This window comes from Miniopterus schreibersii (assembly GCF_964146895.1).
Source record: "Miniopterus schreibersii genome assembly, chromosome: 7".
NCBI classification, from domain to species: Eukaryota; Metazoa; Chordata; class Mammalia; order Chiroptera; family Miniopteridae; genus Miniopterus; species Miniopterus schreibersii.
Genome location: NC_138108.1, coordinates 51,480,433 through 51,482,047, shown reverse-complemented (window position 1 = coordinate 51,482,047; position 1,615 = coordinate 51,480,433). Strand labels below are relative to the sequence as shown.

The following is a 1,615-nucleotide window of genomic DNA, read 5'->3' as shown; positions in this document are numbered from 1 at the left end:
CACAGTGAAAATATGCTCAACATCATTAGTCACTTCAGAAATGCACATTTACACCTGCACCCGAGCAGACACATGCAGCTGACATTGTCTTCCTGGCACAACTGTTACTGCAACTTTGAGAACCATGTCTCTCCTGTTCACAATGGCAGCTCTTAAGAAAAAAACTGATTACACCAGTTGCAAAAGAAGAGGCAACTGTCCCAAACAATAAGACCATTGCCATAGGTGTTGGACAAGTTGGCATGGCCTGTGCCGTCAACATTCTGGGCAAGTCTCTGGCTAATGAGCTTGCCTTTGTTTTGGAAGATAAACTCAAAGGAGAAATGATGGATCTGCAGCACGGGAGCTTATTTCTTCAGACGCCTAAAATTGTGGCAGATAAAGATTATTCCGTGACCGCCAATTCTAAGATTGTGGTGGTAACTGCAGGAGTTCGCCAGCAAGGAGAGGGTCGTCTCAACCTGGTGCAGAGGAATGTCCGTGTCTTCAAGTTCGTTATTCCCCAGATCGTCAAGTGCAGCCCTGATTGCATCATAATTGTGGTTTCTAACCCAGTGGATATTCTCACATATGTTACCTGGAAACTAAGTGGATTACCCAAGCGCCGTGTGATTGGAAGCGGATATAATCTGGGTTCTGCTAGATTTTGCTATTTTATGGCTGAAAAACTTGGCATTCATCCCAGCGGCTGCCTTGGATGGATTTTGGGAGAACATGGAGACTCGAGTGTGGCCGTGTGGAGTGGAGTGAATGCGGCAGGCGTTCCTCTCCAGGAACTGAATCCAGAAATGGGATGGACAATGATAGTGAAAACTGGAAGGAAGCGCATAAGATGGTGGTTGAAAGTGCCTATGAAGTCATCAAGCTGAAAGGATACACCAGCTGGGCTTTGGATTAAGTGTGGCTGATCTCATTGAATCCATGTTTAAAAATTTATCCAGGATTCATCCAGTGTCAACGATGGTGAAGGAGATGTATGACTCTGAGAACAAAGTCTTCCTGAGCCTTCTGTGTATCCTGAATGCTCAGGATTAACCAGTGTCATCAACCAGGAACTGAAGGATGTGAGGTTGCTCAGTTCAAGAAAAGCGCAGATACCCTGTGGAACATCCGGAAGGACCTCAAAGACCTGTGACTTCAGGGTTCTAGGCTGTAGAGATTTTTAAACTACAGTTTTATTAACCATGAGCCTTTAGTTTCCATCCATGTGCATGGATCAGTTTGCTTTTATCATCCTAAATACGTGAATCTGGCCTCCCAGGATCAAAGCTCATGCATGGCATGGAGTAATGCTTGCAATATGAGCCCTTGAACAAGTAAAATTAACTATAATAGTGTGAGGGGGGAAAAAAGTCTGGTAATATCAGGTGCTGAAGAGGATGTGGAGTAATGGATTCAGAATGGTACAGCCACTTTGAAAGACACAGCATCCGTTTCCTACAATGTTTAACATACATTTTCCATACTGCCCAGCAACCCCACTCCTACATATTGAACCAAGAGAAATGGATACATATATTTTGCAGCTGCCCCCTCCAAATAAAATTCCAACAAACTCATACACAAATACTTATAGTAATTTAATGGTAGTGACCAAAAACTAGAATCAACAAAA

At 43.5% G+C, this 1,615-nt stretch overlaps 1 pseudogene across 1 annotated transcript; it reads left to right on the top strand.

Annotated features, from left to right (window-relative positions):
• Positions 1 to 222: 222 nt before the first annotated feature.
• Positions 223 to 1,135, top strand: LOC308559894 (L-lactate dehydrogenase B chain pseudogene; annotated as a pseudogene). The gene has a single exon. The product of its transcript is annotated as an L-lactate dehydrogenase B chain pseudogene (transcript).
• Positions 1,136 to 1,615: the final 480 nt, after the last annotated feature.